Genomic DNA, 14,939 nt, shown 5'->3' on the forward strand with positions numbered 1-14,939 from the left:
AGTGTTGGAAGTTCTGGCCAGGGCAATTAGGCAGGAGAAGGAAATAAAGGGTATTCAGCTAGGAAAAGAGGAAGTCAAATTGTCCCTGTTTGCAGATGACATGATTGTATATCTAGAAAACCCCATTGTCTCAGCCCAAAATCTCCTTAAGCTGATAAGCAACTTCAGCAAAGTCTCAGGATACAAAATCAATGTGCAAAAATCACAAGCATTCCTATACACCAACAACAGACAAACAGAGAGCCAAATCATGAGTGAACTCCCATTCACAATTGCTTCAAAGAGAATAAAATACCTAGGAATCCAACTTACAAGGGATGTGAAGGACCTCTTCAAGGAGAACTACAAACCACTGCTCAAGGAAATAAAAGAGGATACAAACAAATGGAAGAACATTCCATGCTCATGGGTAGGAAGAATCAATATCGTGAAAATGGCCATACTGCCCAAGGTAATTTACAGATTCAATGCCATCCCCATCAAGCTACCAATGCCTTTCTTCACAGAATTGGAAAAAACTACTTTAAAGTTCATATGGAACCAAAAAAGAGCCCACATCGCCAAGTCAATCCTAAGCCAAAAGAACAAAGCTGGAGGCATCACACTACCTGACTTCAAACTATACTACAAGGCTACAGTAACCAAAACAGCATGGTACTGGTACCAAAACAGAGATACAGATCAATGGAACAGAACAGAGCCCTCAGAAATAACGCCGCATATCTACAACTATCTGATCTTTGACAAACCTGACAAAAACAAGCAATGGGGAAAGGATTCCCTATTTAATAAATGGTGCTGGGAAAACTGGCTAGCCATATGTAGAAAGCCAAAACTGGATCCCTTCCTTACAGCTTATACAAAAATCAATTCAAGATGGATTAAAGACTTAAACGTGAGACCTAAAACCATAAAAACCCTAGAAGAAAACCTAGGTATTACCATTCAGGACATAGGCATGGGCAAAGACTTCATGTCTAAAACACCAAAAGCAATGGCAACAAAAGACAAAATTGACAAATGGGATCTAATTAAACTAAAGAGCTTCTGCACAGCAAAAGAAACTACCATCAGAGTGAACAGGCAACCTACAAAATGGGAGAAAATTTTCGCAACCTACTCATCTGACAAAGGGCTAATATCCAGAATCTACAATGAACTCAAACAAATTTACAAGAAAAAAACAAACTACCCCGTCAAAAAGTGGGCGAAGGACATGAACAGACACTTCTCAAAAGAAGACATTTATGCAGCCAAAAAACACATGAAAAAATGCTCACCATCACTGGCCATCATAGAAATGCAAATCAAAACCACATTGAGATACCATCTCACACCAGTTAGAATGGCAATCATTAAAAAGTCAGGAAACAACAGGTGCTGGAGAGGATGTGGAGAAATAGGAACACTTTTACACTGTTGGTGGGACTGTAAACTAGTTCAACCATTGTGGAAGTCAGTGTGGCGATTCCTCAGGGATCTAGAACTAGAAATACCATTTGACCCAGCCATCCCATTACTGGGTATATACCCAAAGGACTATAAATCATGCTGCTATAAAGACACATGCACACGTATGTTTATTGCGGCATTATTCACAATAGCAAAGACTTGGAACCAACCCAAATGTCCAACAATGATAGACTGGATTAAGAAAATGTGGCACATATACACCATGGAATACTATGCAGCCATAAAAAATGATGAGTTCATGTCCTTTGTAGGGACATGGATGAAATTGGAAATCATCATTCTCAGTAAACTATTGCAAGAACAAAAAACCAAACACCGCATATTCTCACTCATAGGTGGGAATTGAACAATGAGAACACATGGACACAGGAAGGGGAACATCACACTCTGGGGACTGTTGTGGGGTGGGGGGAGGGGGGAGGGATAGCATTGGGAAATATACCTAATGCTAGATGACGAGTTAGTGGGTGCAGCACACTAGCATGGCACATGTATACATATGTAACTAACTTGCACAATGTGCACATGTACCCTAAAACTTTAATAAAAAAAAAAAAAAGAAAAAAAAGATTATGTATCAGCTGAGGAAAACATTGTGATCAGAGGCTCATAGGAACCTAACATTCTATTTCTTCTGGGAGCAATAATTCAGTATTTGCTAATTAATTCAGTGTTTTGGTGAATTTTTATAACAGAACCACTGTGAACAAGAATCAACTGCACTTCAGTATTACACACATTTCCTTATAGGATGACGATGCCATGATCACATCTAACAAAATTAACACCAATTCCTTGGTATCATTGAATACCCAAACCATTATCAAACTATCCCTGCTGTCTAAAAATGTCTTTTTATGAGTTGTTTATTCAAACATGGAAGGATCCAACCAAGAGCCATATCTCATATTTGGTTGTTATAATTCTTAAATTTCTGAGTCTAGAGAATTACTCTCTCCCCTTTTAATTTTTTTCATGATTGCCTTCTTGCAGAAACCAGGTCAGTTGCTCAGTGGAATGTCCCACATTCTGGATTTGTCTGTTTGCCTCCTTCTGGTATTTACTTTTTTCCTTTATCTCATATTTTCTAGCAATGGAATTTATCTCCAGAGGATTCTATTATGGGGTGGGGGGGAGGGTGTCAAATTATAAAGGATGAGTTGGGATGGCAGTGCTAAGAGTTGGGGATGAAGTGAGGGTTATAGGAGGGTGGCATCAGGGTTGAGATGGGGTTTGAATTCAGGACAGAGATAAATGCATTTGGTGGGATGATCTGATAGTTAAGAGTAAGGACTCAGGAACCAGGATTTCTAGGTTCAAGTCACAGCTTTACCACTTATTAGCTATTGACCTTAAATAAGATACGTAACCTCAGTCTGCTTTAGTTTCCTCATATGAAAGATGAGAATAAACAAGAATCCTTGCCTCATAGGGTTGTTGTGAGGTTTAAATAAGCAAATGTATGTAAAGCATTTGGGCTGGTGCCTGGCACATGGTAATTGCTATGTAAGTGTTTGTTATTCTATTGTTATTGGAGTTAGACTAAGGGTTGGGGCTGGGTTAGTTGCAGGGTAAGGGTAACTCTAGTTCATGATTCCACCCATTACTGAAGGTTCTGCCTCACCGTCAGAGGGGGTCTGGGGATAGAAAGTGCCCAGATTATCCCTCCCTTGAAGTGACCTCTTGCTTCCTCTCTAGAGACCAGGTAGGGATTGGATGGAAGCAGGATCTCTGTTTCTCTTTCCCTCGGAAGCTCCTCCATTCTTGACCCTCCAGTTTTGACTCTGACCTTTCCCCCCTTCATTGTTCATACGCCAAAGGGGCTGTGGAAGTTCTCTGATGGAACCACAATCCTGAGTGGGATTTTAGAAGAGTGGGGGGAAATGGTTCTTGGCCTCTAGGTAACTACTGAGAAGAAGATTTTTGCTGGGCAAGGACACCTGTGTGGACATTTGGATCAGTTGCATGGAGCTAGAATGGAGAGGGGCTGATACAGTTCCAACCCAAGAATAGGGCAAACCATACGGTGGCCACTAGAGATGCTGGTGGATGTGGGTGTAGTGTTCATCTATCTGTCCATATGCCAGCCAACCATCCATCCATCCATGCATCCATCCATCCACCCACCCATCCATCCAACCAACCATCTATCCATACATCTGCTTATTCATCTCTTCACCCATTGATCACCCCAGGAAATACCAAGCACCCCCTCTGAGTCAGGCACACCATCCCTGCACTGAAGTAGGTCATTATCTAGTGAAGGAGGTACATATTTAATTATTACACACTGTACTAGTAGAGAAATGTACAATATGTGATGAGAGTTCTGGAGAGGGTGGAACCATTTATGGCTGGGGCCAGGGGCTGAAAAGAGGCCTCTGTCGATCTTCCTTGGGTCTGACTCTTCCATCCCGATGAACCCCTGTCCTAGGGTTGGGTCCAGGGGCAGGCTAATTTTTCAGTTTCCTGTTTCTAAATCACCAGGGTCAACTTGAGAAGAGACCTGTTCCTTCTGGGAAGGAATTATGGAGTTACCAAATAGCCCCACCACACCGGTCCAGGCACCCTGAGGTCATGGACAAGTTCTCTGGAAATGGGCTGGAGTCCTCATGAAGGCTCCGTTGGGAAGATGTGGACACAGAGAGTCCCGGCACCTCCATGCCAGGTCAACAAGATGCATGGACATGGCATCGTTGTCCCGTTTGGAGCTGTCTCCTCTCCCCCTTGTGTGGGGCTGTGGACAATGGGCCAGAAGCCTCTCTTATATCCTCCTACTCTGCTCCCTCCTGCCCATATCCCACTTCCTAGCCCTTGGTTTAGATCTCTTGATAATGGCTCTCAATCTCAGGTCTCCTGATGGGGAATATTTTGCCTCTCTAACTAATTGCAGGCTCCAAAAGTCAGCGTGTAGGACGTGTGACTCCCCTAAGTAAGACCTGGCTCTTCCCGGCTGCTGGATGGTGGGAACTGCCTTCACCAATAGCCCAGGGGTCAGACAGCAGGGGTGTGTCTGTTCCCTCAGCCTAGGGCAGGGGCGGGGCCTTGCCCTCTGTCTCTCCCTAGCCTCAGATCAGGAAGGAGCCCATGGACTGTCTCAGGCTGGCCTGTTGACAGGAGAACCTGGCCAGGGCCTGAGGTGGTTTCAGCACACTCTCCCTCCCTCCATCTGTCTGACTAATAGTCCCATCTGCAAGCCCCACGTGAGACACAGCAGCGTCTCTGCTGCTGCCCTTGTGAGCGAGCGGCCGTGTCTGCAGCGTAACTGCCTGATGGTATCTCCAAGGGTGGTGTGGGTGAGCTGTCTCTTGGGAGTGCCTGCCTGTCTGCCTCAGCCCCCAACCTGCCCATTGCATTATTCATAGAACCCTAGGACCCGCTTCCCTTCCCCCAGCACTGTGAGAGACACCTGCCTGGCTGATACTGGGGGTGGGGGGGTGTGAGAGTGTGTGTGTTTCAGGGGAGGGGGGTCTCTGGGTACCCCTTCCTGAACTAGTCCCCATGACTTCTTCTCTGACACATTCCTAGGTAGAAGCCTTGGAGACGTGATTGCTGCCAGGGTGTCTCCAGAGATGTGAGGCCCAATTTCCATCTTCTGGCTCACAAGGAATCCTAGCAATGGGCCCTGGGTCCTACCCGCCCTCGTCTTCTGACTGCCCCTGCTAATACTCATTTCTGCCTCCATGGGCTCCTACCTCCTCATTCTGGGCAATTTCCTTTTCGCTCCTCCCGGCTGTTGAGGGCCTCCTCCTGGCCCTAGGTCACTCCCATGGTAAGATAAATGCAAGTTGCTTCCCAGCCAGGCTTGACCTCTATCTACTGCCACCAACCCACCCCTCCCACTGTGCCTTCGTTTCCTAAGCTGTAAAATGGGAATCATAGTAGGAAGGGTCCTTGGGGGATGAAATGAGATCATATATGCGCAAGTTTGCGGGAATACAGGAGCCCAATGTCTTAACAGTCTTCCGTCTTCCTCCTGACTCTGTCCCCTCAACCTTAGATTCCCCAAGACAGCAACCACAGAGAGAGTGTATAAAAGGAGACGCGAAAACATAAGAAATCAAAGAAGGGCCCCACCCTTTGAGATCCTCTGAGCTGATGGGAGAGATACAGTCTCTGCCTCGGGGAGCTCCCAATGTGTTTGTGTCTAGGTTTGTGTGTCTGTGTGGTAGTGGAGGGGCGTGTTTCCCAACCAGAGAGGAGAGCCCAGATGTGTATACTGGGCCTAGAACAACTCTTGTGGTGTCTTTTTAGCAGGCAGGGACAATCAACAAATTCATTAAGTACCTATTTACACATCTATTGTCAAAGCTAATAATTTGATTTAACTAAGCTGATTACCTTCATTAAAAACCATTAGTTCCCATAAGCAAATGTTCCTGTGTCTGCATTTTCATAATTACATTGACATTTCACAACTTGCATTTCAAGGGAAGCCTGTACTCAAACTCCTTCTTGTCCACCCCAGCCCACAGGGCTCTCTTGGCGTTGCCGTCCAGCCCAGGCCCTTGCTAGATACCGGGAACCGTGGGAAAAAAAACAGGCCTGGGGTCCTTTGCCTGCATCCCATGCCTCGTGCCTCCTCTGGTGTCCTTGTGCCTGGATGGCAATATGAGCTGTTCGTGGAAAGGCTGCCTTTAGGGAAGGAAAAGGAACCAGTGTTTGTCAAGTGCCCACAGGTGCCAGCTGCTGGCACAGTGGTTAGCTCTTTAGTCCTTCCAGGAACATATCAGCACCTCCATTTTACCGATGCTGAAACTGAGACTCAAGAAGTTGAGTAACTTACCCAAGTACACATGGACCTCCTGAAGCCTGGATTGAGAGCCCACGGGCAGGCTGGAGCCTACCACCTGCCCTTCCTCCTCTCCTGCCAGTGCCCCTGGTAGGTTTTCCTGGACACTCATTTCCCTGAAACAAGAGCTAGGATCTGGGCCCAGGGAAGTGTGGAGAGAGCACACCCTGGGAGGGGTCCAAATGAGCAGAGGAGTCCAGGTTCGGCAGTGATACCCATGGCTGATATTTACTAAGCACTCGCTGTGTGCCCAGGGTCTGTTCTAAGCACTTTGCCACTGACAGGCAGGAAGAGTTGCCTCTTGGAACCTCAATCTCCCTGTCTATAGAATGGGTGGAAGAATCCTTGCCCCACCCACCTCCCAAGGGTTCTTTCAACCCCATGGCTGTGTCGCTGGCCACTGGGGAGGGGGACGTCAGAGCTTGGAGGAAAGAAGGGCCGTTTCACAAAGGTGAGGCTGTGTCAGGGGGCCTGTGGGGACCCCAGGGACCCCTGGGCCAGCCCAGAGAGGCAGGCTTTCTCGCTCTCCCCTTTCTTCCCTTCCTGTGTCCTTGGCTTCCTAGGGAGGCCATCTCCCCACCGCTGTCTCTGCTCACCCACCCTCTGTCCCACTTCTCCCTGACCTGACCCAGGGGCAGCCTTGCTGTGGGAGCTATTTCCAAGGACAACCCTGGCAGCCCCAGGGTACGGGAAACGAGTCCCTCCCCTGGCTTCTTGCACAACACTGTCCCTTCCTGGGGACCTCGTGGTCTTCTCCATCCACAACTCTTTCTCTTGCCTCTTTCTACTCCTCACCTCTCTTGCTTTGCCTCTCTCCTCCACACCTCCTGTCCTCTTACCTCCAGAGGCTGCCTTCCTGATTGTAAACACCTCTCAGTTCCTTTCTCTTCTCCTGTCATCTCACACTCCTGCTAGCTCTCTCCCTCCTTCTCACCCTCCTTCCATTCAGCTTGTCTCCTTTCCTCCCTGCCTCTGCCTTAGGCCCTGTCCTGGACCCAGGATGCCTGTGCACCTCCACCCCAGACTGAGACAGAGGAACCCTCTACACCTGCAGGAGACAGAAGCTTCTAGAATCCACGTGAGAGGAAACTGAAGGACTGGACCACATAGGTCAGTGGCTGATGGTCTTGACCATGCAGAGAAGCCAAGTGAGTCAACCCGAGGAAGCGAATGTTGCTCAGAAACCCGAGAGAGCCTGTGATACCTTCCTTGGAATGTGTTGCTATGTAAATCTCACTTCCTGTCCCTGTTGGAGGACAGAATTGACCTTTTAAAAAGAAGCCCGTCGCCGGGCATGGTGGTATGCGCCTGTGGTCCCAGCTACTCTGGAGGCTGAGGCAGAAGGATCGCTTGAGCCCAGGAGTTTGAGGCTGCAGTGAGCTATGATTGCATCACTGCACTCCAGCCTGAGTGATAGAACAAGATCCCATTTCTAAATAAAATAAAATAAAATAAAATAAAATAAAATAAAATATAATACATTTTAGAAGCTCAACATTATTGTAATCCTGAAGGTGTGTAAGGTTAGTTAGACAAGAGGATGACCTGAGGTAGGAAGATGAGCATGGCAGTAAAGGAAGGCTCTGCTTTCAGGTACCTTGTCTGTCCAGGCAGCTCCATGAGCATCTGTCGAGTGTCACTAAGTACAAAACACCTTGTCCGCTCTGGGAGGGTTGAGAGCCCCAGCCAGACCTGCCTATCCTCCAAAGCTCATGTCCAGTGGACTGACTCCCTGAAGGGCTTCTAGATATGAGGGAGAAATTCAGTCGCCACTCTAGGGTGTGGGAATTATTTTCAAAAGAGTTGTCTGCTGCTGGGACATGAAGGATTGGGAGTCTGATGTTAAGGTGCAGAGAGCATGACTGGGGCTGTCTGGGTTTGAATTCACACTCCACCACTTTCTAGCTGTGTAACCCTGAACACGTGACTTTCTGGGGCTTGGGTTTCTCATCTTTAAAATGATGATAATGTTCCTACTTTTTTCATAGTGTTAACATGAGGCTTAAATTACTGAGTCCCAAAGGACTCAATACGAAAGACATTTCTCAAAAATGTTCCATTTCAAAAACATTTTTCAGTGAAGCATAAACAGCCTCCTAAGTGATTGCACAGAAATCTATTTTTTGGTATCCCAGAGTGGGAATGCTGGGTTCACCTTGTCTCTGCCACTCACAGCCGTGTGCCTCTGGGCAAAGCATCCACCTCTCTGAGCCTTAGTATCCACTTCTACAAGATGAACAGAATGTATAGATATAATAGATATTTCTAAAGGTTTGACACTATTTCCTCAAGTATCTATTGCTTTGACTCTTAGTAGTGAATAAAAAAACCCCAAGAATCCATTGCCACTTCCTCCCCCGCCCCCGCCCCTGCCCCCACCCATTGGCCTATCGTGGTGGGGACAGTCTAGTAGTGGCTGGGGTGGGAGGAGGGAGCCTCCTTCTCCAAGTGGCCTTGGATCCACAAAAAAAGAGACCCACGTGGTGACTCATGCCTGTAATCCCAGCACTTTGGGAGCCCGAGGTGGGCGGATCACAAAGTCAGGAGTTCAAGACCAGCCTGGCCAATATGGTGAAACCCTGTCTCCACTAAAAACACAAAAATTTGCCAGGTGTGGTGGCAGGCATCTGTAGTCCCAGATGCTCGGGAGGCTGAGGCAGGAGAGTCGCTTGAACCTGGGAGGCGGAGCTTTCAGTGAGCTGAGATTGCGCCACTGCACTCCAGCCTGGGCGACAGAGCAAGACTCCGTCTCAAAACAACAACAACAACAACAACAACGAGGCCCAAGTGGGAGAACTCTGGTCTTGAGTTAACTTCTAGAAGGAAATAGGGCCCATCCATGTCCTGGAGCCCCAAACCCAGTGTCCAGAGGCTTCTGCTGGTTGGGTGTGGCAGGGTTGAGTCACTCAGCAGGAGAAAAAATTGGGAAAACATTTCCGTTGTCCTCCTCCCTTCTCCTCCTGGTGCTCCCGAGCAGTGAGGCTGAGCAGGATCAACACCGTCCACGCCTCTCCGTGTTGGCATGTTTAGTCACCTGGGCAAGCTGGGGGAATACTGCCATGGGATGGAAGAGCCAGGCACTTGAACGCCCATGCACACACATGCTCCCTACCACTAACCTGCAGTGGCTTTAATGAACCCCTTGCAAAGCTACAGCCCTTTAAACAGGATCGTATCCATCCACGTCGGAAGAAAAGCATTCATAATTTGCCCTGGGCACCCAGTAATGATTGTGAGTAATAGTGAGCCAGGGTATACCAGGCCACTGCAACTTGAAAGGACATTTCCCAAACGGAGGTGATAGGTCTTGATAATTGTTATAATAACAGCTCAGTGGGCCTGGGTTAGTTCCTTTCATCCCGTGAGGTCATAAATGGCTTTCTCCACCGGCGAAAGGACAGGGCCTCCGCCCACCACAAACACCCTCTCGCCTGTGTTCATCCAGCTGGGGATTTGCCCAGCTGTGATTTCTGAGCTGGGGAAACTTCAGGATCATTAAAACAAGGTGAGCTAATCATGTCTGTGTGCGCCATTCTCCCAGGATGGGAGTGGAAATTCCATTTGTCAAGTAGGTTCTGGAATCCTTTGTCAGAAAGCCGGTTCCAATGCACTGGCCCAGTTTTCCTTCACTGTCCTGCACACAAACTTGTAGTTCACACTTTATTTGCTGTGTGGGTGACCACCAGGGCATGGAAATTTGTTTTACCCTTCTTTTCAAGTGTGTTTATACTTAAAAAGTTGATAGTTGTGTCTTGAGAGTGGAAGCCTTAACACACTTCTGACTTTCTAATGAGACCAGCAACCGAAGAGTAGATTGGAATCAGGGCACCAACAATGGGCCCTGCGAATGTTGTCCAGATCATGCACTGATCGAAGCCTCTGTCCTCTACATATTTGTTTACTTTTAAATTGCGCTGAGACGGCACGATCACAAGAGCATGGGCTATGCTACCAACCTGAGACCATGCTACCATGGTGCCCCTCTTCCCCCTCGCCTAGCAAATTCTCCTGCAGCAGAAGAGACGGTCACATTCAGGGTCACCTTTTTTGTTAGACAATAGCACTCATCTCCACTTTGCCCCTGCTGCTGCCCCTGTTTGAAGCTGCCTGGCTTACAGCCAGTGTCCTCCGTGCCCTCAGGTCTGGCCGGGGTCTCCTCCTCACCCCTCTACAGAGGTGCCCCCGCGGTCTGCAGTCTCAAGACCACTGCCCTTGCTGAGCAGCCACAGTCTTTCGTGTGAGCCTAGTGCAAACCCCACACCTGGCTTCCTGTAAATCTTGGTGTTCTATGTTTAACCGCTTGTCAGACGCTGGGCTCACGTTTAGAATTTGGAAAAATGGCCGCTTGATTTTATTCCATGCCAAACTTCATAACATATAGAGATGCTTGCAGCATTCAGACATTCATGAAATTGCTGTAGCTTTGATTTTTTCATGTTAGTTCTGCTCTGCCTGATACACAGACCTGGGAGTATGGAGGGTTCCTGGGAAATGCTGTGAGAGCAAAGTGGAGGATATTCAAAGACACACAGATTTGTAGAGAGCGCAGAATCACGGGTTCAGATCTCCACACTAACATTTACTTGCCGAGTGATTTGGAGCAAGTGATTTGCCTTTGCTTCTTAGTTTCTTCAACTGTAGAATGGGGAAAATAGTACCTGATAAGATTGTGTGAAGATTAAACGAATTGACGCACTTGGAGCACTTTGAACAGTGCCTGGAACATAGAATGTCAGCTGCTGCCATAATCATAATTATTTGTTATTATTGTGAAAGTGGCAGAGAGGCCAAACTCTGACCTTTCTAAGTCCCACTCCCTGGAAACTAAGGGTCTGCAATTCACAGGTGGGGAGTGGGATCCAGCAGTTAGCAGACAAGGGTCTTGTTAAAAGCCTGCAGGGCAAAGGATTCTAAGATCATCGTTAACTCTTAGGAGATTTTCACACTTTCCCAGTCAGGAAGTTCCCCCTTAGGTCAGACTTGTAGCCTGCATGCTGCAGCCAAATCACACCTCGTGCCTCCCTTATGCTTAATGCAGAGGAGGATGGTCTGGTGTCCCACTTGAGACACTTCAAGGTGTCTCAGTGACCACAAGGACAGATGTGGTCCTGAAGGAGAGATGCCCCAGTTCCTGGGCATGCCACCTCCTAGTGCAATCCCTGTGGTCTTGTTTCCTGATTTATATCTCCACGGTATCCTCCCCAACCCAGAGCAGCCTCTGACTGCAGGGCCACACAGCTGTTCTTCCAACGTGGCTTTCATCCTATCGCCTGTGGCTGAAGCCACATATGTCTACCCTACCACCAATTCATGGCCCTGCAGGTGCCACTGCAGAGGGTGTCTTCTCTTCTCTGTTTCAACTCCTATCCACCCTTCAAGGCCCAGATAACATGCCACCTCCACCAGGATACCTTCCCTGGCCTTTCTAGTCCACACGGCTCTCTGAATTCCTCTGGCCCTTGGTATCAATATGAAGTAGGCCCAAGGTAGATTAGGGGCCCTCCTCATTCCCCCACGATTACTGAAGTCTGGTCAGCGTGAGGTGACAGTATGACAAAGTCTCTTCAGAGGCTATAAAACAGACCTGCTTTGCTGCCTTCCGGAGCTCAGGGTCCTCCCTGGCGGAAGGCTGTGATGAAGCCTCAGCCACACTTGCTTCTGAGGGATGGGAGGGGTTGTTGGAACTTGCTTTGAACTTGCCATAGGATGCTCACAGGATCTGAAGTTCAAGGTGGGGGTAGGAGAGGAGAGGCTGGCCTCTTTGTGTTGGGTTTGCAGCTCAAGCGGCAGAAGAAAGCTATTTGGGAAACACAGGTGTCTCAGTAAAGACTACTCTGTGGCTAATGCATCCCACCCGCCTCCCCAACTCTCTTTGGATCTCTCTTTACCTCTGCTTCTGTCTCTCAGTCTCTGGGCCATGATTTCTCTGCTTTCTGCTAAAGGCAGGCTCCCAAAGACTCCTAGATGAACAATTCCCGGTATTAACCCGATGCGTGTGTGGACACAGCTCGGCACTAAGAGCGTTCTGCCACCTCATGCCGCCAGCCTGGTGCCACTGGCTAACCCCTGCCTGCATCAGCCGTAAACTCATCTTGAGATGTCAACTTGCCCCCGTTTCCTCGAATTCTGGATTACGCCATACGTAATGAAGCATCCAGACTCAGAAGTTATTTTCTTCTTCTTCTTTTTTTTTTTTTTGGTCAAGGTTTGTCCATATTATAAACAACAAAGAGAAAATAACTGCCTCCCAGTTATTTCCTCCCAGAAGAGGAAAGTCAGGGGGTCCAAGACGGGCCATGACGATGTCCTTCTTCAAGGGTGGGAGAGACTCCACCCAGGATGTCCTCTGATTCCCTAGGCACCAGCAGAGTAAAGCAACCACATTAAGGTATCCCAGAGTGGTGGGACAGTAGAGGAAAGGGATTTCCCAGGGTCTTAGCACCAGGTAAACTGAAGGCCAAAGGCCAGGAGAGGCGTGTCCAGGTCCAGGCGGCCACAGTCTAGGGAAGGCTCTGTTCCCAGACCCAGGCACCTCTTCTTTGCTTCTCAGCTGGACACACCTCACCTCTCTCTGGGGATCGGCCTTCTGCCCGAGGAGTTTTCGCACACAATGGTTGGCAGGCTTTGTCATTTATTTTCATCACTGTTTTGAAGGTGAATGGCATTTGTCACATTCCTTCCTGGCTGACTTTGATGTGGGGTGAATTCCCACTCCCTAATGACAGGTGAGGCGCTGGCCAGTAACACCCAGCACCCCTGGGCGGCTGTGCTCCCCCTGCCAGGCCTGGTTCCCACAGCTGCTGCTTGTTTTGGGTGTCTGTTTCAGGGACCTTAATTAAGATCCTCTTTAATGATGGAGAGAACTTCTCCAGTGATTACTGTCTCACTTTTACAGCTCTCTCAGGCTCTTTCTCTCTCCCTCCTCCTCCTTGACTCCCACAGCCTCCACCCCTCACCTCGATAGAGTCAGGCAGAGGATACAGCTTCTCAGGAGGGGATGGGGGTTCAGGTGCAGAGCTTCCCCCTAGACATTCCAGCAATGCTCGAGTGTACCATAGTGATAACATGTGAAAGCCCATGCCCTAATCACACTGTGTAACTCCAGTGGAGCACAGTGCCCGGCACACAAAAGGAACTAAATCCATATTTGCTCGATGAGTGAAATGAATAAAAAGATTAGCATATGGGTGAGTTGAGTGTTGAACATGAAATACTGATGTTTGGGGCAGGATACTTCTGATTCCCTGGCTGGGAGCAGTCTTAGATTCCCAGCCCATCTTCATGAGCTACGCATTTGTGTTCATCAATCCAGAGGCATGGGATCTGGTCATGACGGGGTATGCTGGGGCCAAGGGCTACGCAGAGGACAAAGCACTGGCCAGGCCCTGCAATCCCTGCTGCTGCTGTAGTTCTGCTCTGACCTTACTTATCTGGCCCCAGTTTTCTTGTCTGCAAAATAGGAATATAAATCCCCAGGCACAGATAGGTTGTGAAGCAGCAAGGAGACCCTGTGTGTCAAGGTGTCTGGCCAGGACCATTCAAAGTTGATATGAGTTAAAGGTGGCCTTGGCTTTTCCAGCTGAGGAATCAAGGGACTGGATGTCCTAGGACTTCAGGGCCTTGGGCTGGGCTGCAGCCTCATGGAGCCCCAAATGGGCCAGAACCTGTTCTTTGCCCTCTCCCTGGCCTGGGGCACCTGCTCTTCCTCCTCCTCAGAGCCTTACCCCTCCTTCCAGGCAGGCTTCCCGCCTCCACCTCCAACTGCCATCCAGCCCTTACTCCACCAGTTCTGCCCGCCGTGGCTTCCCACCTCACTTGGCCACAGCTTGTCTATTCAAGGAGAGTACTCCTTTCTTGAAGGAAGTCCTGGAATCCTAGAATAAACATTAAGCCAGAGTCTGATCAGCTTCTTGAGGTCAAGCCCTTTGTGGGAAAGGCTGAGAACAGGCTCTTAAATTGTAAAGAAAAGGTTCCAGGCCACCCCAAGGGTCAGCTGCCAAACTAGGCCCGGAAGGAGGAGCTAATGGTGAGCAGTCCAATTCTCTTTCCAGAAGAACCCACAGCCAGGCCTTGTCAGGGTGGCTTAGAAGAACTCGAGGGGCAGGGGGAGGTGTGTGCATGGTGCGTGGCCAAGTGAGAATCTGGCCCCCCAGTGCTCACCTAGGGGTGCTGGTGCCCAGCTCCCATCATATAGTGGGCACTCTACTGAGGATCCTGAGCCTCAGTTTCCCCATCTGTAAAGTGAAGGGTTGCAATGGGGAAACTCGTGGGTTCCCTCTGGCTGGGTCATCCCGATACCATGAAGCAGGAGCTATGGAAGTGATGGAACGCCAGAGAGCCCTCCCCACCTCCTGGCCTCTGCCCCTCACACACACCTGCACACTGTGCACTCCAGTTGCCCTCAATGGGCAAGGATGACTCCTCCTGGAGCTGGTGGCTGGTTTTGGGTTTAGAGATGGGTGTGGCGGCTCATAGGCTGGGAGCCTGAAGTTGTGAGTTCTGCTCCCTGCCTGGACGCTGTGGGGTCCGGCTGTGGGAAAACCATGGGATGATTCTGAGCCCGTTTCCTTATTTGTAAAATTGAGATAATAATTAGCCTCCAACCACTCACCTCCTTGTGGTTGTGGGGCAGATCTAAGGTGATCTCCTGCCCCGTTAACATGAGGGGTTATTA

The 14,939-nt window shown here is 48.9% G+C and overlaps 1 long non-coding RNA gene across 1 annotated transcript in view; it reads right to left on the bottom strand.

Moving 5' to 3' along the window:
- Nucleotides 1-12,463: 12,463 nt before the first annotated feature.
- LOC129143142 (uncharacterized) overlaps nucleotides 12,464-14,939 on the bottom strand; it is a 106,388-nt gene continuing 103,912 nt past the window's right edge. Inside the window, exon 3 of the long non-coding RNA XR_008546277.1 lies at nucleotides 12,464-14,795. This is a non-coding gene — a long non-coding RNA (uncharacterized LOC129143142). The remainder of the gene's footprint in view (nucleotides 14,796-14,939) is intronic.

This window comes from Pan troglodytes, chromosome 12 (genome assembly GCF_028858775.2).
Source record: "Pan troglodytes isolate AG18354 chromosome 12, NHGRI_mPanTro3-v2.0_pri, whole genome shotgun sequence".
NCBI classification, from domain to species: Eukaryota; Metazoa; Chordata; class Mammalia; order Primates; family Hominidae; genus Pan; species Pan troglodytes.